Here is a 21,958-nt window from a genome sequence, read left to right as displayed (position 1 = left end):
ACCACAATCAAAGACAACTAAAAAGCCTATCTGCACCGCACTTGGCAGCATGGTGACTGGGAACGAGGGTAGTTCTCCGAAAAACAGTCTTCGGCCTTTCTACCTTGGTGTCAAAAGTGATCAAATTCGTGAAAAATATTGGAGTACAACTTTTCATCCTTTTTTCATTTCTTCAAAAGGTTTACCGTGGTTGCTTTTTGCTACCTCTGTACTGCGAGGGTACGCTGTCGGTGCGAGAGGGAAAAGCGAATGGGTTACTCGAACTCATTCGCTGGGCGAACATCATTCCCATGTATTGCCATTTGATTTCATTGTGTGACACGAAAGGAATGTCATTCAGTGCGAGTATCATTCGCTGGGAATGACATTCAATTTGCCGTGTGACAGGGGTGTAAGCGCCCGATGGGAGAGCAGGTGACCAAGCCATTTGTAATCAGATGATATGTGATAGGACGCACTTGCGCCCTATCACATATCATTGCACATACGATAGCGTGCCATGTGGAAGTGATGTATTTGATCAGATGTATTACAAACGCCGCCACTGACAAGTGTCTATAGCCATGGTGTCACCAATAGTCAGATACAAAACCGTTTCTAATAAAGCGTAATCGCTGTTCTCTGCGCAGTTTTGTAGCTTTTCAGCGTCGCCAATTAAATGAAAATATCCTTGCAGTAAAGCGAGTCAGGAGTTCAGAGCTCCGAACTTTAACTGTCATATAGCGATCGTTGTCGTTATATTTAAAGTTTGCGCGCTCCACGGTCACTTTGGTAGGCTCCCGCAAGAGCTCGTGGCGGATCACGGGCCGGAGTCGGCCCAGGACGCACATTCCCACAGGGCGTCAGTCGTGATGTTGCCGGACTCTGTGAGGCCGACACCGGCAAGGCGCTTTTCAAGCCCTCAGTTTAGCTTCGACTTCCACCATATGTACGATGGAAACAAATAAATAAAGCGTAGCTTCAAGAAAAAAACGCGAGAGAGGCCCTATCGACGCCAAGACTCCATCCGATGCGATGCACTCATACTTCGGAGGAACACGCTAAGAAATCGCTTAAGAAATACCGTACAATTTACACTGGCAAAGTATGTTTGTCTGTTGAGTTGATGCTCATGGGACTGTCCTGGGAATGAACGGAATTCATATAATAAACGTCACATGACTTTGGTCATGACCGTATGATGACTATAAATTATGTTGTCTATGACGCATGACAAGGTGGTGATAATGCCGCAAGCGATCGATTGAGGGTAGTTACAAAAATGGCTGGTAAAAGGCATCCTTGTAACGACGCGCTCGTGGACACGCAAGCATATGTCTTATACATTTCTACGAAACATAACATCTGATCACAGTTCTGATCACATGACATGAAACGCCTTTTATAACTGTAACGTGGTCTAGAAACTTCAAGAGGAGAACGACATGCTTGCCGTGACCTGAACCATGTTCTTGTTGCCGAACTGACTGTAAGGCTGACTTACATAAGGCTGTAGACATCAGACATAAGGCTGAAGACATAAGGGTGTACTTACAGCATTATGGAGTTGAACGAACAGTACCTTGATGCAATGTACAGGTGTGCCTATAATGCCCGGCTCGTCACTTCCACTGAAGAGGTACAAGGGTTACATAGTATCCTTAATTCCCTATGTAGCTGGGAGTTCCAGTGAATTTCCATCATCTTATCGCGCTTGTCAAACACACACGCTACAAATGTCCGTCTAACACTACGCGTGAAAAATTGAACGAACCGCTTCTACTGTCAGAGACGCCGCACTTGTGCTGCCAGATAAGAAGTATGTAGATTGCAGCACACCTACAGTCGCGCTTATCGCTGAGGTCAGCAACGCCTGCTACCACGACTCATGACTAGCAGGGCACAAGGTGTTCATATTTTATCATATTCTACCACAGAGTACACAGCTATTTATTATCTGCGACTGGTGCCGTCAACCTGCAATGCTTCTTGAAGTTTAAAGGGGTATTGAAGTGTCATTTAACAGCACTCGAAACCCTGCTACATCTGTGAAGCTGTCCACCAGGAGTCACCATGCAAAATATTTTCGCACTGAGGTGTATTGTCACCGCGCAATAAAATTTACAAAAGGCAGTCGGAGAGAGCAGTTGCGGACGAGAGACACAAGCCTTGCGTGACGCAGAAACTGCTCAGTGCCTTCTTTGTTTGTTTTTTCTTCGCAGCTCACGCGCAGCTTAGACATGCTTGAGCTGGTTGGCCGTCACTCGTAACGAGCCGGAGCCCATGATATGTCAAGACCCGTGGTCACGACGTCTTCTCGTTCGCCGATGCGCTTTTTGCACGTGAAGGGTTTTTTAAAGGTGTGCGGAACAGAGCCTTGCGCGTGCTCTGTAGGTCACCTGCGCCCATTGTTCTTTCTCAGGAGCTCATTTTATTCGCTGCCGAAGACGCAGCAGCGAAAAACAAAACAAAAGGAAATACTTTGGGGTGACTCCCATGCTCCTTTATTAAGCTTTCAGAGGACAAAATATGCGTCAGAACCGAACGCTAGACTCAGATGATATGCTCGGCAAGTCCACGAGGACAATGCACAAGACGTCACGGTGACGTTTCTAGGACGCTTCTGATTGGCTGGAGCAACCATGTGCGCGCTCCATAGAAGTAAACAAAGGAGCGCTCAGTGCGCAGTGTGCCTCTAGGTGAACACGAACGGCTCTGAATTCTATATTAGAGGTTCCACTTTTCGCTGCAGGTGATCTTGGTTCATCAACGAAAGACAAACAGAAGTTTAACACAATATGTATGCTGAAGTTTGAACTATTCGGCTCTTGTATAAGTTTGCTCGTATGAGCATCCTGGAAACGTTGTTCCCATTGTGCGTGCATTGTGCAGTGTATGGTCTCACCGAGAAGGCAAATATCCAGGGCGAACTGCGGGTCGTAGAAGTGGCAAATGTAATCACATGGCAGCTACAAGGCTCAACGCTTCCGTCCACGTTACGTCGAAGACAACCATGCCTCAGCGTACGAACTGGTTGCATCTTACACTGTGAGGTCACGGGAGCCTGATGGTGTGCCAATGACACCCGAATGGATGAGGCTTCTTTCTGGTAATATGCGAGACCCCACTGTTATTAGGCGTTACAACGTGCACGGGGTTACTCAAAACAGCTCATTCAAGTGTGACCTGCCGAGTTGTTGTTCTTTCTCTCCGCCACGAAGGCAGAGCCTTGGTAGTTCCCCATGTTTGAATAATTTCCCCTGGCCGCCATAAAGCACAGCACAACACACAAGCACACAGCAGTATGGATTGATATAGAGGCTTTACACAACTTGGGTATACGTTACCCGCCAACAGCAACAGTTTATTTATTTATTGTTATTAACCCAAAGGCCAGAAGGCATTACAACGGTGAAGGAAATACGAAAGAAAATTATTACAACAATCACTGAATAATCAATGTGGCTGGGAGGCCAGACAGCCTAGACAAGCGTCCAAAATGAAAATACAAAATAAGAAGTTGATTATATGCGCTGCGAAGTAAGGTGGTGCGCTGCTGCCGATTTGAAGGATGAATGATCATGGATGTATGCGATATATTCCTTCGGGCAATTAATTTCAAAGTTTGATGGCGCGCGGGTAGAAGGAGTGAAGGAATGCGCTGGTGTGACAGAAAAATGGTTCGCAATGATTGACACGCCTGCTCGTGTAATGAGCTTGGCGAATGTAGCAGGTTAGAGACACAGAAGAATGGAAAAGGTTGTGAAATCCCAAACAGCACAATGTACTGAAAGTCGAGTGCAATAGGGGTGGGCGGTATGTGTCTTGTCAATGTTCTTTAGCTTCACGAGTCTGTTCAACGCCTTCCACTTACCCGTCCGCCCCTAATGCACTCGACTTTCAGTACATTGTGCTGCTTGGGGCCCTATCCTGGTCAAAGTAATCTACCTCGATTACTTGAAATTTCTTCTGTCATTGGTGCACAATCGAAATAGGCGTGAATATTAAAAGCGGTTGATACCTTCTATCAACCAATCGCCCCACGTGTTATCTTGGAAAGCGACCCGCCTTATGGGTGTTTCCTCCTGAGAATCCGAAGGCCACACCTGTGATCTGCCCGCCCTGCCTTGTTGCTTCGGTTGTAGGTGTCGGAAACAGAAAGCTCTACCGGCGTAAAACTGAATTTCATGGAAAATGCGTGGAAAAGCACGCTCGTAATTTCCTTTTTTGCTGTTTGTTATTTTTTTGACGTACAGGTGTGCAAGACGGCAATGTTTGTGTGACACTGTGATTGTACTTTGCATTTATAATTCGGTATGTGCCTGTGAGATGGCGCTGATGTCAGGCAACAAAACGATAAAAGCGCGCGAAGGATCATTGCAAAGTGTCCAACGGACAGTGTAGCGCGAGCCGTAAACGCGTTTATGAGAAATCGGTTCGTGCTTTAAATCTTGAGCTTTATTTATGAGCTTTTCTTTATATTTTTCTGTGTGTTCGTGTGCTTGATACGCGAAATGATAATTCGCATTTCAATATGCTTCTTTTGCTCGTGAGCTGTGGGGGTGGTAATGATACCGCAAATGAGCATTGATAGTTTTACTCAACAAACAGTGAACTTTGATCGATGAGTTTTTCGTGTGGACACCGCTACGTTGCAATAACATTGATTGTACGACGTACGGCTCAGACGACGCTTCGAAAAGCCCGCCACTTTCACGCATACGATGCCGCGATCGGCGCAGAGAAATGGTGTTACGCGGTGATTTTCTATCATTATTAAACAAAAACGAAGGCAGGTATGATTTTTTTGTTGTGACGAGCGCATACAGACTTTATACAACACAATAAACGGAAATGCACATGTGGAGCCATCACGAAACCCATCGCCGCTCAAAGTAATCGACCGTCTTTTGCTAGATTACTTTTCAGCTTTGAAACTAATCTTTTACGTCGTTGTTACGTCAAAATGTCGTAGGGTCACGGTTCGAGATTAGGGCCGAGAGGCTGCGAAGGAAAACTACACTCTTAAAAATGAACTTCACCGCATAGCACGCTCCTAGCCAACCAGTATCTCGAATGATATCGTTATCTGCCCTGATTTGTTGAAAACAGGGGGCGTACGCCTTTTCTGTGACAATTATGAACAGCATAAGTGTCACAGAAATGGCGTACGCCCCCCGTTTTCAACAAATCAGGGCAGATAACGATATCATTCGAGATAATGGTTGGCTAGGAGCGTGCTATGCGGTGAAGTTCATTTTTAAGAGTGTAGGTATAAATTTCAATTGAAACGGGCGGGATTTAAGGGCGGAGTATTTCGTGGCAGGCCCGCCCTACAGCTTGTGACGTAAAGTAATCGAGGTCGATTACTTTTGACGAGGATAGGGCCCCTGGGATAAATCTAGAGCTTGCAACAAATCAGGGCAGATAACGCTATCATTCGAGATGAGGGTTGGCTAGGAGCGTGCTATGCGGTGAAGTGCATTTTTAAGGGTGCACACCTTCTAGCGCTCCTTAGGTAAACTACGTTCTGTGGGAACCGCGGCCCACACACCCCGAGTGGTTCGGATTCCGACCCGCATCAACCCTGAAGAACACAGCCACAGCTACCAAACATGGAGTAAGTTTATTTCCTTACATGAGTTGGGAAATCCGCAGCTCGTTTGCAGCCGTCACCTCGACGCTTCCAAGTCTCGCCAGCAACAGAGAGTCAAAAGCGGACGTAATACGCATGGCTGAGCACATGTTTGCTTCCAGCGTGCTCTCTTATCGTGCCAGTGTTATCAGCAGGTCTCACGGCGATGTGACGGAGCAACCTCTCCCACAGTTCCCACAACTGGGCCAGCGCCCGTAACTGCAGAGAGGTCATTTAGTGGTCACCGGAGGTCTGCTTTCCTTTGCCGTCCAAGCAATCGCTCCTTTGCGCGACCGACGACTCCAGCAGTGGGCTCATGTGTGGTGCGTACCGAGAGTAATAAAACTGCGTCGCCACGCACTAAAAGTGTGACCGGCACCTCTGCAGAAATAAGGGCTCAAGCGTCTTGTACGGCGTGATGTAACTTGCGTCAGTGAAAGAAGTTCAATACGAAAAGCTCGTCACGACAACAAGGAGTAGCATGTGTGGCGCAATGTCAACACACAGAAAGAATGACCTGCTACACTGAAGGACAATGAATAAATAGATAACTGGGGGTTTACGTCGCGAGACAACTGAGATCATGAGCGACGCCACAGCGGTCGGTCTGTGGATTGCTTTTGCCCACCTGGAGGCTTTTTAACGTGCGATGAAAGCTCATCACACGGCACCCCGTATTTAACGGCCCTTGCGGAAGACGTCATGTGTAAGCAACTTGTACCCTGCCACCGAGTTGCTGGAGTCCTCGGCCGGGTTCAAACCCACGATCAGAAGGCGAACACGCTACCGGCTGTGCCGCCGAGGACACGGAAGGACAGGATGAGAATGATGGTTTATTGAAGCGCATAGTGAAGCTACCGGGCCTGACGATGGTGATGCGAAGGGACACTAAAGCATGCGAACTCCCGAAGCAATACGGGAACATAACGACACGCCTTGATCTGGTCCAGTCACAATTAATTTACTCATGTGAACAAAAGTATACAGGGTGTTCCACCTAAGATGATAAAAAATTCTAACTGGCTACGTACCCGCCGGAGGATTGTCGGACGTTCGGCAATTACGTTCTGGAAACTTTTGCCACCATTGAGGTGCGTTTTGCACAATTTTTAATTGCGGGAAATTTATTTTTTTCAAAACTTGCAAAGCGAACCTAACTTTTTTTACAGAAATATGAAGTCCTCCATGGATAACCACAGGCCAACCATAGCTATGCACAGTATCGCAACAGAAATAGTCTAAAAAGTTAGTAAAAATTCGGCTGTAGCCTCGACGAAGCGCACGGTATTTGCGGGAAGAGGTGGAAGTGTTCTCACCCCTTGTTTTACCTTTCTTTGCGGCTGCGTTGACCTTGATGGTGGTGACAACCGACTTATCACAAAGAAAACAAAACAATCGTCTTATGACGAAGAAGTCAAAACAAATGAAGGCGGGGACATTTTCTCATCTAGCCGGCAGCTTTCCCGCGCGCTTCTCTACGAAAATTCAACAGGCGGGCCTACGGCGTAATTTTTACAAATTTTTTCGACTATTTCTGTTGCGATACTGTGCATAGTTTTTGTTGGGTGCGCGGTTATCTGTGTAGGTCATCATATTTCTGTAAAACAAAAGTGAGGTTCGCTTGGCAATTTTTCAAGTTCAATTGAAAATAAGAAATTTTCCACAATTAAAAATTGTCCAAAGCCTTCCTCAATGGTGGCAAAAGTTTCCAGAAGGTAAATGCCGAAAGTCCGACAATCCTCCAGCGAGCGCGTCGCCAGTTATAATATTTTATCACCTTAGGTGGAACACCCTGTATACTGCACTGTCAGTTTATTTGAACTTGTTATTTTATCGCTGTTTCGAGAGGCACGTGTTGTCGATAGTTGCTTCGCTTCGCCGCGGCGTGCGCGGCGTGCGATGCCATGGCGCAACAGTAGTGCGCCACACTACGGTTTGCACATAAGTTTGACAGGGAGACGACGCCAGTCTCTTGAGTCCTTACAAATAGTTTTCCTCCATTTCCCTCTCCCTAGCGTCTAGCCGTTAGCGTAAGAACTTGCAGGTGGCTGCCGAGCCGCCCTCTTAAATGCCTATGTTTGACTGATTGAGTGAATTAGAAATAACATCTGAAAGTTCGCATACTATGACATCAATGCGTTTTGTACTGGGTATTAGCACGTCGAGAGGATAATATGTCGCAGATTGGCATGGAATTCGTTTATATAGTCGGTTGTAATTGGAGTTACTTCATACCTGAAAAGAATGTTTCCCATTGAAGTCTGCCAGACTGTATTCAAAGTGACAAATCACACATATCGTCTACGTACGGTAGGTACGGTGTCATGCTCTCAAGCGACGTAAGGGTGGCTATTCAACACAGCAGCCCTTGATAAGGTAAGGTGCCAGCATTGACACATGTTCCGTTGTTCCATTCGTTGTTCCGTACATGCTTGTGTATGTTCGTTTACTTTCAAGGAAAGCACAGTTGTGCCACATTCTCAATCTAGGATTCACCGGAAGTGATAGTCTTTTTCGTTCTCAACTATTATACGTTTTTCCAAAGTGCTCGCTGCTGTTGCTATGAGATGCACCACACAGTGGACTGACCGTGGCTCATATAAAAACTATCAACATACACGTACACATACCCGAGTCCCTCCTCGTGTGTTGTAGTGGCACCTCAGCAGTACAAACAGGAGCACAAACTCATAGTAGGTCTTTACACATCTTAATTTCAGCTGTCCCACGGATATTCTCAGAAAATGCCATTAATATTCCTCGTGACATAGGAGGGCCCTATTATCTGCACGGTTTCAGCCACTGGCTCGCAGCACTGGCGTCGGGATACCACGGACCACACTCCCGTGTATTCGGTAGACCCACATGTGTCATTCTCCTTCCCTTCGCGTTTACCACGTCAATTTACCTTCCTGCTCCGTAGAGTCCGCCTCAACGTGGCTTTCATCCCCCCCCAAACACACACACTCAACTGTGCGATCAGACGCTGTGACACAAGCCACTGCTCCACCTACTGTATTGTGACAAAACGCCGAGCACGTTCTCGTGGAATGTGAACTCTGCGGCACGGCAAGTTGGACACTGGGTCATGAGCTCGCTCGTATCAGCAAGAGACCATTCAATTTGGCTACATGCATTGGCCACTGTGAATACCCTGTGCTCTATTGTCAGGTTCTTCCCCTGTTCATGGACTTGTCGTTCACCAGGTTGCTTCAGATGCTTTAGTGTGTGTGCGTGCTTTCTATTATTCTTTCTTCCCTCAGCTTATTCATGTACTATTTCACAAGCAACGAGGGTAACGCACCGCCACGCTAAAACAGCCAGCGTTATAATCATTATGTAGTTGTTGTGGTTAGCCCGTGATATACTTGTGGACATATCTTCATTGCACTGCATGCTTCAACCGAATTCAATGTAGACATCTCGTAAGATAGTCAGTGCCCTGTTGATAATTTATGTGCACACAAAGTTACGGTTGCCAATCCATAATTGTGGATTGACAGCCACTATAATTTTTGGAATTAATGTTTTCTTTGCCAGGACTTGTGACAACTACAGGTGGAAGTAGCTGGTTGCAATACATCTACTGGAGAAGAAAATTGAGGCTGTCAAACTAACTGAAGTTATGCTTGGGACAGCGCTTGCCAGTTCTATATTGGTGGTCTTTTGTCTTCTCTGTGACCCTGCCAAGGCTAAGGAGGAAGAAGCCATAGTTGATGTTGTACATGGTAAGTTGTTCTCACAAAATGGGTGAAGCGCGCTACAGAGATTTATTGAGAATCCCAAGCGCGGGGGGCACTGACAAAAAATCAGTAGAGCGAGGCCACTATTACGTTTGTGTCATGGCAACTGAATATATCATTACCGAGATGTCAGTACAGCTGAAATAGTAAGGGTATGTAAATATTTTGAACAGAAATGAGTTGAAGCAGTCACACTTTCCAAGGGACTCTTAATTCTTGCACATGTGAACTTCGTTGCTCATCTTGGAAAGCGTCTTCGTAGCTTCTGAATAAGAATGCGTCGGTTTTACTAGATCGCGAGACATTAGCAACTATGCTGTAATTGCTAGGTATCAGCCACTATGAGGAAGAAGACAACGCTTGGCACTTACCGTATTTTCACGCGTATTAGCCGCACCGCAGATAAGCCGCAGGACTCGTTTTTAGATACATTTTGAAAATGTTTTTGCAGATAAGCCGCACTCGCAGATAAGCCGCGGGTAATACGACGCGACTGCTTTGTGCGCTAAACCAGTAATGCACATACAAAATCAACAGAGACGCTCAACACTCGTCAGCGCCGTACTCCCTGCCAGCTGCCCTGTTCCCGTACTTGTCCGCGAAGTCGACGACTTTTACTTTGAAGCCGCTGTCGTGGCTGTGCCTCAGCGTTGGAGCCATGCCTCACCTCTAACTGCCGTGCCCGTGTCCACGAATGCTGCTGCTCTCGTCGAATGAGAACTGACTCTTAGCTGACCACGTTTTATTCCGATGTCAGGTGTATTGAACCCTTCCTGTGGGTCTGCCGACAAAGGAGACCGTAGGGAAGGCCATAAACCCTGTCCACATTCCGGTGTCGGCATGATGTATAACAAAGGAGGTCAGTTCTAGTGTTCCACTAAGATCGGATTGTGCCCTTGTTGCGTGTTTTTCCTGGATTGACGGGTTAGTCCACTCGAATGTGGAGTGGACCCGCCCCTGTTCGGTATTGTTCGTGCACTGGCAGGGCGGTCCTGTTCCGAAAAACATGAGGCACTGTCGGCCCTTTCGTTTAACTCGGGGTATGGGGAAAGTACCAGGGAAAAATAGTCACCAGATAAGCCGCACCCACGGACAAGCCGCAGAGCGTCCGCGAAAAAAATAAATCGCGCATAAGCCGCGGCTAATACGCGTGAAAATACGGTACTTCCCGAGAGCTCTTTGAAAGCGCACAAAGTGGCCCGTGATACATCTAATAAAGTATAATACGGTGCTGCCGGAATGAACCCGTCCGTTGACGAACCCAAAACTTTGACATCGTGGTGATAGCACTGTAGCACTCCCGCTGGTCACATTTTTTTCCCGGTTAGACGCTGCGAGAGTCTGTGAAGAGCGCGCTGCTTCATCCATGTAGTGCACAGTCCGTCGTAAACAAGGTTCTAGGGATAGTAATTGCAACATATGGTAGACGAGGGGGCGGACTGCCAGTACGGTGCTCGGAGAGAATTAAGAGGAAGGGTAAAAGGAAAGGCACGTTAACTAAGACGAACGTGCATGCTGCACCCTTCTGCAATTTATGAAAGACACTGGTCATCTGTCAAGGTACCCAGTATCTCTAGAAAGTGATTAGCAGTAGCTTGCTTACAATCTTACTTTTACGTTGTTTTCAGGTACTGTAGATAGTAGAGGTGTATCTTCAGAAAACTTATCGGCCTGAGCACTCAGTAGTCTCACCGTCCCAATAGCGCTTATAGTTTTTTAGAACATAAAAAAACCGAAAGTTACAGTACCACTGTGTATAAGCTGCCACAAACTGCGTATTGCTCGTCAAGTACGGCGGCAAAACTACATTGTATGCGGCCAACGCTGGGTCATAAACAAAAGCGGTCGGGTACGTGCCCATGAGGAAGTGCAAAACCAGATGGAAACATATACTACTGTTGCTTGACGCATTGGGAATTATTTCCCACTAGACGTCGTCCCGAACCGTTTTACCGCAATTTTACTCGCACGTTAAAAATATTACGCGCGCTCTGTCACGCGTATAACTTGTTGCGCTGGGCTTACAAGCAACAAGCTGTTAAGCTATGCCATTAACGTAACGTACGTACGTGACGTACGTCAACGTGTCTGTCTTCTGCTTGACAATCTTTTGACAAAACTCTTCTTTGACAAAACTTCTGCTCTAAATGCCTTGCAAAAGCACGTAACATAAACTTCATGATTAACATAAAATTTTTCTCTGTACGCGATATATTTCGAAGGGGGAAAAACACTCGAGCATCGCGGCACGTGTTCCCTCTCAACTCGCTCCGCACTGTCATAGGAGGAGGGGAAGAAGGATATGGAGAAAACGCCATTGTTGATGTCATTAGGGTTCAAAGGTGACCGCGCTTCCTTCGAGGTCAGCGCTGAATGGTTTTCTTTTTGGTCTGACCGGTTTTCTTGCTTTCTCTCTGTCAAGTGGTGAATAATGCAGAATGTCGAAGAGCCTGCGGAATATGGGCACGTGCTGTCACTTTCAGAGTGGGAAATTGGGACTCTACAGAGATGCACAATGATGAGCTGTACGCCGTGCCGTGATATGCCTTACATATCGGTGGACGCTAACTTAACATGCGTTGCAAAAGGACAGCCGGGTGATTCCATCTCAACTCAGGCAGGGTGGTCCGGACACCATCACCGATTTCCGTTGAAAAAATATATGTTGTACCGCAACACGCTCAGAACGTCGCTGAACTTCACGTGAACGGCATTAAGATTCCACCGCGGGAAAAACGAGTCAGAAAGACTCAAAATATATTGCTAGGATGGGATTTGCGGTAGGTCCGCATCCTGAGCTCTGTCATTCAAGGCCGGAGATGTCGGCAGTAGCAGACGCCAATAATCCTGTTAACTCTCTGGCGTGGTTCTCCCGGTCGCGGGTGTACATCGTGGGCTCCGCACACCACGTTTGTTGCGGGCTATCCCGAGTTGTGCTGAGAGGGAACCTTCCTTTTTCGGAACACATGTGGGTCATAGCCTGGGCTATATAACTACCAAATATGAAGGAAATCGGAGGTGGGGTTTTTGAGAAATGACAGTCCAAAAAACCCCATTTTTGAGAACATAGCTGTATTCTACACCGTCTTGCCGAAACGGGGCAAGGTACAGACATGTAAAATTGACATCAATCTAAAGCGCCACTTGTACCTATACGGCGGTCCTTCATATATCTCGATGGCGTGTATACCAGGAGTACAGCGAAAAAGATTTTATCCGGGCTCCCGGATGAAATCTTTTTTTTTTTTCATTCCGTGTTAGAGCCGAGAAGCAACTGGCAATCAAACACTGGCATGTTTTTGTGTCGTCCATGTTTGTAGCCTACGTTGGGTAATTCTCGCTGCGTAGCTCGATGGTTGGTAAGGTGACCATAAACTGTGGTGGTTTTGTGACATTGCTTGGCTGTGTTGGTTTGCAACTGTCCATGGATGGTCAACAGTTGATCTCTGGTCAACGTCTGCTACCGCGACATGCCGGCGACAGCATTGCAGTAGATTTCACTGGATTATGTCGGGCAAAGTATCGGCAAGAATGCATTTCCAGCTTGTGGGAACCACAACTTGTGTTGCGCGCCCCGAGGAGGCGCTGCTTGCTGTGATATGCTGATAGCATTGCAGGGGGCGAGGGAAAAATTGGATAAAAAGCGGAGCATCGAGCTCGTCAGGGAGAGCTGCGTTGTCTGGCAGTCGCCTGGGGCATTCCGAACGAAGGTATGGAATAAACCTTTTCCTCACTGATGCATTGACTCATGTGGGGTATTCCTTCATTGGGCCGCATGGGGTGTGTGAGCGTTCGGAGAACTGGAGCGAAAGGCGGTTGGTATCAAGGTAAAATAAACATACATTTCTTGTCGCGGTAATCCGTTCCATTCCTTTTCGCCGGGCTAGCCAGGCGAGCGAGCATGAATCCGAGACGTGGGACAAGGGTCCCACAAGTGGCGCCCAACGTGGGGCCCTTTTCCTACGTCTCGCAATGACACATTAACGGAATAACAAACAACGCGATCATTTTGAAGCGTGAACTGTGGCAACGCTTAGTATAGCGCTATGTTTATACTCATTGCTGCCACACAATAGAACAACAGTAACAATCCTCACGACAAGGAACGAGACAAAATACAGACACCGACAGAACAGCCTTCAACTGGCAACTGAAGTTTTTCACAACCCACCTATTCCGAAAGGTCGCGCGAGGCCAGATTGAGCTAGTGCGGGAAGAACAGTACTTCTTGCACCGCTATGGTCTACGGCGTCGTCCCAAGCAAAAAATAGCAGGCGACGTTTTTCCAAACCAACCAGCGGACTGTACCGTAGTGACGTCAAAATGACGTGAACGGCTGGTTGGTTAGTTCCAGACACTGCCACCGTTGCGCACGATAGCAGAAATTTTAAAATCAAATTCTGCTTTATTTATACATTTGTTGAATGAATCACTTCGCATGGTGCATTTTAATAGGCAGCTTAACGGATGGTCCCGAAAAAATGGCAGTGACTGAACTGTATTAGATAGAAGCACTCTCTCCCTCTTTTGCTTGTTCTTGTTCTCTCTTACTTGTGTTGCTACGACAGTTTCTCTCTGCACATGGGAGAGGGGAAAGTTTGGAGAAAATCACGCGAGGAGGTATCTGCCCACTTACTGATTGGGAAGTCTGTACATTTCAGGTGTCTGCATGTACCTGCACACATCGATTCCGGACGGCCAGACGAGACAAATGATATTCATGAAGTGTGCAACGGCAACCTGTAAAGCGGCCGAACGAAAAGTGTTAGTGAAGTCTTGTGATCCCGCTCCGCCCGGATGCTTCAATAGAGCTAGTGGTGAATACCCCGATTGTTGCTCCAAACCTATATGCCCAGGTGGACAGAGTGGATGAGTTTTCGCGGGCGTGTGTTGTTTTGCAGGTTATGAATAAAGCATTCGCCAAAAGTGTTTCCAAATGAGCGTGGTTTCTGTGTGACCATATAGCCATAGGAGAGAAATAAATATTGGGGGAATATGTTTATTAAAAAAAGAAAAGGAGGGAAGGTTAGTCAGGCGTGGGCCCCGACTTGCTATTCCTTTAAAAAAAGAAAAACAAAACACACAGACAGAAAAGGGGTCCTTAGAGGCTGTTCGAGAGGCCGGAGGTATGAAGAAAGTTCAACAGGGTAGTCGTAACCGCCTCCTGGTTGCGCAGGACTGAGCCAAGCAGACTGGCCAAAGACCCGTTGGGGTAACCAAGTTATTGCAAGTGGCGTTGGAGCAGAAGTAGTTGAGAGAGATACAGGTTGGAGGGTAATAGGTAATGCTCAATTTCGGCTTCCACGCAACAAGTTGTGCAGTTGGGGGAGTTCGTCCCGCACATTTTATACATGAGTGAGGGTGTGCGTGCAACATTGCGTGAGTGCAAAATATTGCGCTACATGGGAATGGTCAGTATAGTTTCTGTCCGGCATGACGTAATCTTCTGCATTTACTGCACCAAATCCAACCTAGTATTGCATCAAGCCTTGACGCTTCACAGTTCTCCCACAGAAAGATTGTACCGAACTTAGTTCGCATACTTACAGCACTTGCGGTCGTTGGATGGCCCAGAATGGTGGCGGTGTTATAGGACAGCGTTAAGTGTAAATGCGACAGTGTGATGATCACGACACCGTTATTATTATTATTATTATTATATAATAGCGGGTTAACCTACAATTAGAGTAATTCAATTCTAGCAATAACTGGAACATGTGCGAATTTTTTATACGTGCAGTTAATAGTGTGCAGACGTCGGGTTACCGTCAGTTACCGTCAGTTCAGTGCTACGATAATCTGCTGGCGCAGTAGTAGCAGCTCAACGAGTCGACTGGTGTCTAGAGGATGTGCACATCAAGGACTTCGTGCGCTGCAGATCAGCTAGGGTAACCGTGCTTGTGCGTGAGCATAAGTCATCTATCGAGCAGTACGCCACAGCCAAAAACGAAGGATTTGCGAAGAGGGCGTTGTCTGCTTCTGTAGTTGTATGGATTCGTGGAAAGTTGCTATAGTAGAGCTAGTTTGCGTTGCCTGCTACCTGTAGCACGGTTTGTGTTTTCATAGCATCGTCCAGAGAGGTTCTGCTGGGGCGTATGTTGTGTGATATCGTTCAGATATTAAAGGAAATGTAAAGTGAATTGCAAACCTGTAGAAGCTGTATGCTTTTCTAAACGCTTGTAACTTGGATTCTTTATATTACGTAATAGCTGTATTCTATATTGAGCATTTTATCAGCAATCGAATTTCAAAGATTGCTGCGAAAAGCAAAGCTCTAGACGCGTGCGACTCGCGCGCTCTATAGAAAGCGCAAGCAAGTAGACGACCCATTTATGCGAGATCGGGCCGTCCTCGCACGTTTTATCGTCACAGGTGCACTGTTTGTGTATTCCCTAACACAAGAACGTAAACCGGGCATTCGTACAAATCGCATGGATGCGAAGTTTTGCAAACAGCAGCGATACAGCGAGCTGGTGACACAGAGACGTGGACGGTGAGAAAGGCCAACAGCTGTCCTGGATCGCGCAGATACTGCTCCCCCAACCTCCCGCGCGTTACAACCGTTAATAGCTGAAACAGAACCAGGAGTGGCTGTTGTTCTCTAACACATATCTTACAGTAATTAATAATCCGTCTCAAATGTGTTACGGAGTACTTCAACATCACGTGGTATCCGTCCGGCAATCAGGTGTCGACTCTTCGCCGGCGTCGAACTTCGTCGCCCTCTTTCAGTTTGTAGAAGTGCTCAACATTAATTAGTGCAAAAGGATTGAAGACCTCAGGTGTGACGACTTGCGATCACTGGTGTTCACACAGCCATGTTCCACATGATGATAATATTGTGATTATATTTCAAAGTTTCTTTAAACGGGATTAAGAGGGGACGATAACGAAAAGCGGTGCAAGAATCGCTCACGATATTGTGGTGCTGTAAATGCCTGAAAGCCTACGCAAAGGAAAACACGTTATAAGTACGTGGAGGGAAGCAGAACATAACATAGCATTAACAAGACATCCTATGGCTCCTGACATGATTTATGCTTTAACGAAGGAATGAATGCGTGTTATGAACGTTGCACCTGTGTGACTAAATCATATTAACCCAACTATTTCTTACTCGTATGCGTGGTTCGTTTGTGTTACCCTTGGAAACGTCGCGGAAGAAACAAGTGAGTGAAACTTACATAGAAGTCGTCCTGGAGTAGACGGCCGCAGGTCTCAAGCTGCACTGCGCATTTTTCCAGGGATTCACTGAGGTAAGTGTGAAGGAAGCGGCTAGGGAAAGGGAACAAGGCAACACCGACTTGAGTTTTGGGTTCCCTTGACACTTGACACTCTGTTGCCGTGTATGATAAAACATTTTCGTTATTATTATTGTTATTATCAATATATTATTTCATAGTCCCTTGTTGATTGATTGATTGATTGATTGATTGAAATAAAAAATGGGGATCAGTCTCATAGTCCCTTGTCATCGCTGGCAGCAGACAGAGTCTGTAGGGCGTAGTATATTGTATCCCATAGCAGCCTTCTGAGTGACCTAGCTAAGCTGGCGCAAATTCTATTCGTGTTCATCCTGAGGAGGGTCCTGATATCTTAAACCTGATATCCCACTGCAACAGTGGGATGCGTCCAGTGAGAAGCAATGCCGTAAGCCATTTCAATACCTCTGACATTACGGCTTACTGTTGTATCATTATCTCGTTTTATGTCACTGAAAGAAGCAAAGTACAGGGCGTCCACTAACTCTAGGCAGATTGTTTTATATTTGGAGAAATCATTTTGTGCAGTTATAAGCGATGACAATATGTTCTACGCCAAACGCACACCTCCGAGGGAACCATCAACCTCTAACTCGATCTATTATCTAGGAACTAGAGAAATTTATCTTCTGAGGCTGGAACACATAGGAAGGACAAGTACATACAAAACGCCCTGGGCCGGTAATCCAGAAGATGTGGGTTCGCGTCCTACAGCTGGCTAACCTTTTCAGTGACTTCCATCTTTCATCACTGTTATTTAGGTCTCGTTGGTTAGCTTTTTAATTATTGGAGACAGACGATCGGTGAAAACGCAAAATCGGTTTACGTCGGAGCACTGAAGCCGCTGTTGTTTTCATATGAACGCTTGAGACCATTATAGAACGAGGAAATGGCTCCGAAATAACGACAATTACCATAAATGTGGTAATCCTTGTTGCGGTCTTGTGACCTTTCCTTTCAGCGCGAAGGTTGCGGCGCTACAGCGTTGTTTCTCGTTCAGGGTTATTATTCAGAGCGTTTATTTGATTTAATAATAAAAATAATAATTTATTTTTGATAAGGTGCCCATGAACAACCCGAAGATCTGGGAAATGGTACACCAAACATGATTTCTAGTCCATTTACTACATGAAAAGAAGGTGCCCCAAGAATTCTAAACGCGAAATTTCAACACCGTTTACGAACGCTATGCATTTTTTGCCAATATTTCAGGATCTGCTGAGCTTCCACAGGTTTCGATGATGCGGCGAGCGGGTGACGTAATCATAAGCCCACAAATCCCAATGATGTCATGTTCTAGAGAGGACACTGGTCTCCTAGCAACGACGCTGGCGTGCGGGCAGGGTCACGTGGTGGAAGAGCCACGTGTGCTTCCCAAATGGGCAAACGGCAAATAGGAGAGATGTCGTCTCCCTCCTGTGTGTTTTCTCGAAGGTCGGAGCAGTCGGATGATACATCATTGGAGCTTCTTTAACGAAATGCAAAAAGTGAGCCCCCAGAAGACGGGAAGGGCAACAAAGTTGCCATATGAGAGTCGGGCGCTCCGTCGGATCCTAACATGACGTCGCAGTTCTCAAAAATAAAAATTAATTTTCTCTAGCTTTCGCGTAAAGTAGAGCCAAAATATTTTGCAGGAGTAAGACAAGGAGATTTCAGTAACATAACTTTGGTAGGATTCTGAAGACACGAGATTTACTCCGTAGTGGCACATTAAGGGAAAGGGCAAAAAGCGCGCTTTAAGCTGCGCGACATATATTACCACAACATTGCCGTTGTTTTGCGACCATTTCCTCGCGCTATACTGGACCCGAACGTTCTTTTGAAAACCGCAGTGGCATAGGTGCACCGACGAAAACCGATTTTGCATTTGTGCCGAGCTTCTCTCTCCAAAATTTAAAAGTTAATTGAAGAAACTTAACTAACACATCGACTTAGAAGGCCACTGCTGCCCTCGTGAGGGGAGGCTTTTTGCATAGAACATATTGTCATCGCTTGTGACTGAAAAAAAAAATCCAAATATGAAAAGTCCGTCTATAGTTAGCGTGCACACCCTGTGTGTATCCCTCGCTGCAGTTCTAACGTAGTACAGCTTGAGTTTAGCATGTTGTACAATCGTCAACTACGTCGATCAGCTACGCATGTCTTTGTAATTGCATGTCTGCTTCTTGTTTGTATCGGGGCTGGGCAGTAATACGCGTATTTTGTGTAATGCTTGCAAGAAGTCAGCATTATAATACTAATACGTAACACTTCGCTTTCAAGGCATTATAATACATACAATATTAATACTTCTGTGTATAACAGCAGCAATACCAGTAATGCTTTACCATAGAAACTCAGCTCTAAGAGGCGGATTATCGCGAAACAAAAGGCAAAAATATGTACACACAAATTGCGGTCCACTTGAGGCGTCCATTATCTTCTTCGATCAACGTTTATTGGAGGTATATACATTCGAGCAGGAGCATTTCCTCGAAGGGACAGTGTTCTAGTGCGTGTCTGTTTGCTTTATGCTTCCTTCATATACCCCATATGAGCAGAAGGGTGTATTCAGGATGGAATACGCTTAGCTAAAATAGAGGACATAGAAGGCCTGCAAGTGCGCCCTAACAAGGCGCTGTTGGAATGATTCTCATGCAGCCAATGAGGGCTGGTGCAGAATAATACATCAACGACGGGCAACAGTGATCATTTGCGATGTCACGCTTTTACTATTCAGGTGATGACTCTTGTTTCTCGCCTTAAGATGAAGTTTAAAATTTGATGTGGAGGTTCTCGACGTGGGGGGGGGGGGGGGGGCGGCTCGTGAATTTCGATCACAATGAACAATTTGCTCTCAGTCTGGCGCGGCTCGTGCGACTATCGACACGCCACAGACTAGAACTGGATGCAGACGCACCGTTGTAGGTGACACGGGGACGCTGACCTAGCAGAAATATATGAGGGCTCTCCAGTAACCTCTGGCGCTGAGAGGACATTCTTTTTGGGTAATTTGGGTAATTTTTGAGAATTTTGGGGAAAGTGTATAGTTCGTCATTGTTTGCGACCAAACGTTTCTGAAAGCCAGAAAAAATACTGATAAAGTGGATTGGTGACGCTCGGTTGACAGGACTTCTGAATATGTATAGTGTACCTTTTGGAGTATTGTAGTGCACGTAACACTTCAACCTGGGTGTTATAGTACAGTACATAAACATAAAAAATGAGCATTAGGATACATAATACAAATACTCAAAAGTATTACACGAGTAGTATTATAAGACAACGTATTACTGTTACTGCTCACCCCTGGCCTGTGTTAGAGAGGCCAGTACCCTTTCTTTTTGTTTTGTTTTTGCAAGGAGTGTATATGCGGCTGGTTTTAAGTCCAACTTGTCTCCCATTTCTCCTGTCTCCGTACCGCCCTTTAGACTCAAGGAAAACCCACCTACTAGTCCAAAAGACAGCCCTAAGGTGCTCAGGAAACAAGCCTGAGAGCAGATGCATGAGAGGATGATTCATGCGACGCTTTCATTCTATCTGCTGATCACATTGGTCGTCTATTCGGATCCAGTCAATGCCAAGACGGAACCATGTACCGTGTCAGTTATTGATGGTAAGAGCAAAACAGTCAACTTTCGGATATTTATTTTCTTTGAAAATGTTGCGTGCACGACATTATAGGACAGTTCAGACCCAAACCAGAGGCAGACAAACTCTGTTATATATCTTTTTTTATGACACTTGATGGAAGTGCCAAAAATGTTTCAATTAAATGCGGCGTGATTTATATACAGTACAATTTTATAGCCAGAGCATTCGTTGGCAGGACGTGTTCTGTGAGTAACATTCGGTTTCTGGTCTGCAAAAGAATCACGCCATCGATTCAAGTGGAAACTTGTTGATTACATTTCACCATACCTCGAAACAGGTCGCGGCATCATTGTACCATATGCGGATGTACCATGGCGATGACATAGCTCATGATTACGTGATGGTAAAGTCGGAACCGGTAGCGAACATGTCTTTGTTTTTCCATTTATATCTCATCAACTAGGACGCTCTGCTGGATGACAGTTTGCATTCGGCGTCGCGTGACTTCCTGTCTAACACAATTCTGACATCGAATTTAGTCGACAGCGCTAGACTGTTCCTTAGAGCATGGAAGACACATCGCACAATTTTGTTAGCACAATTTTGTTGTTAGCCGCGTGACACGAACATGCTACCTATCACTGCAGCAACTGTCGTGCAAGATATTTCCTTTGAGAAGCGCGCATTTCCTTTGAAAATCATCTTACAAGGGTCTGCACAGGGACGACTACTTCTCCCAGATCCCTCTGGTGTGCTGTTACATCTTATCACCGAACACTTTCATTAGCTGCTGCGAATCATCATCTACAGTGAGGGACCAAGGTGACCGGTCGGCTGCTCTGTGTCAGACGCGGGACTGACGGCGCCAATGCAACCGCAAGAAGCAAGAAGAGAATGGGCAAAAGATGAATGAAACAACGCTCACACCTTTCTAGTGGACGGAAGACCTGACGTTGCAGACTGGCGGCTGTGGTAGTGGCGCGGTATTTTACGAGAGATCTGCCTACCAGTGTGGCCACACGTTGCTCGGAGGAATCGTGTCTCCTGGGCCAATTGGATTGGATTGGATACGAAAGAAAAATATGGAGATGTTAGTCAACGTGTTTGTAGGTGGAGCAATAGAGCCAGAGAAAACAGAAAAAAACTTAATGGGCCGACAGAAAGCCAGCTCTTCTGACCAACGAGATTAAGATCTCTGGTGTATTAGGATTGCGCGCTGCACTCGTGCTGGCTGGTTAGTTTAAAAAAAAAGGTAAAGGCGAAAGAAATGCTTTTACATTTTGTGCGAATAGGAATCCCTGATTTCCCAATTCCCATTCTTCCTGACATATGTTTTGGACCCTTCCATGATCCTTTAAGTTTAACGCACATACATACTGCAATCCCGCTGAAGCCTCAGATATGTGCCGATGATATACCGGTCACTGTTTTACTGCTGGATCTCCTGCTACTGGGCTTCCCTCCTACATGCTCAGCTGGTACATTGCTAACGGTAAGAAACTCCTGCACAGTCATGTTATACATTTATCTTTTCCAGGTAGCTGTATATATGATGGTACCTCAATTCCGGATGGTTCTATGGAGCAGATGATGACCAGCCAATGTGCTCTCGTCACGTGTTTCGCTAAGAAAGCTACTGTGGAGGTGCAAACATGCGACCCTCCACCTCCTGGTTGTACCGCTCTGCCGTACGGTCCATACCCCGAATGCTGCTCTCAGCTCACCTGCACTCGCTGAGTACAAATAAAAATTTGTCGGTCTGAAGA

At 46.2% G+C, this 21,958-nt stretch overlaps 3 long non-coding RNA genes across 4 annotated transcripts in view; 2 read left to right on the top strand and 1 right to left on the bottom strand.

The window, feature by feature from the left end:
• LOC135391766 (uncharacterized) overlaps positions 1-16,682 on the bottom strand; it is a 24,111-nt gene extending 7,429 nt beyond the window's left edge. The window contains exons 1-3 of one of the 2 annotated variants that reach the window (XR_010422094.1): positions 16,542-16,682; positions 13,994-14,097; positions 13,868-13,932 (exon numbers count right to left, since the gene is read on the bottom strand). This is a non-coding gene — a long non-coding RNA (uncharacterized LOC135391766). Of the gene's footprint in view, positions 1-13,867; positions 13,933-13,993; positions 14,098-16,541 lie in introns of those variants that run through there. The other variant, XR_010422095.1, reaches the window with a different exon arrangement.
• LOC135391765 (uncharacterized) lies at positions 7,798-14,286 on the top strand. Its single transcript, XR_010422093.1, has 3 exons — positions 7,798-7,990; positions 9,155-9,342; positions 14,019-14,286. It is a non-coding gene; the product is annotated as an uncharacterized LOC135391765 (long non-coding RNA).
• Positions 16,477-21,958, top strand: LOC135391763 (uncharacterized). The gene is made up of 3 exons (XR_010422092.1): positions 16,477-16,613; positions 20,030-20,214; positions 21,730-21,958. It is a non-coding gene; the product is annotated as an uncharacterized LOC135391763 (long non-coding RNA).

Source organism: Ornithodoros turicata, chromosome 4 (genome assembly GCF_037126465.1).
Source record: "Ornithodoros turicata isolate Travis chromosome 4, ASM3712646v1, whole genome shotgun sequence".
Lineage (NCBI taxonomy): Eukaryota > Metazoa > Arthropoda > Arachnida > Ixodida > Argasidae > Ornithodoros > Ornithodoros turicata.
The sequence above is the reverse complement of the archived record's forward strand: the minus strand, read 5'-3'. Positions and strand labels throughout refer to the sequence as shown.